Source organism: Lupinus angustifolius, chromosome LG05, assembly GCF_001865875.1.
Source record: "Lupinus angustifolius cultivar Tanjil chromosome LG05, LupAngTanjil_v1.0, whole genome shotgun sequence".
In the NCBI taxonomy this organism is placed as follows: domain Eukaryota; kingdom Viridiplantae; phylum Streptophyta; class Magnoliopsida; order Fabales; family Fabaceae; genus Lupinus; species Lupinus angustifolius.
The window spans coordinates 19144136-19144556 of NC_032013.1; positions in this window are offsets into that span (position 1 = coordinate 19144136).

The following is a 421-nucleotide window of genomic DNA, read 5'->3' on the forward strand; positions in this document are numbered from 1 at the left end:
TTAGCTCTTTCGACACCTAACTTCCTTTTGTTTGTCTGTTTTCCCTTTATGCACTCAACACAGACCTCAAAGTCTGATAAATCTAAAGGGTCAAGAATTTCATCCGACACAAGTCTTTGAATTTTTTCTTTAGATATATGACCTAAATGCTTGTGCCATAAGATGGTTGAATTCTCTTTTAATTTTCGTTTTGTACCACGTGAATATGTTTGCAGTATTTCATTAGTGGAACTGGAAACATTAAGCATATACAAATTATCAATTGAAGAACCAGAACCAACAACATTTGAATTTGATAGAGACTAACTTTATTATTTCCAAAAGAACAAGAAAAACCAAATTTGTCCAAGCTGGAAACACTAATTAAATTCCACCTAAAAGACGGTACAACAAATGTCTCAAATAAATCCAAATGAAAACC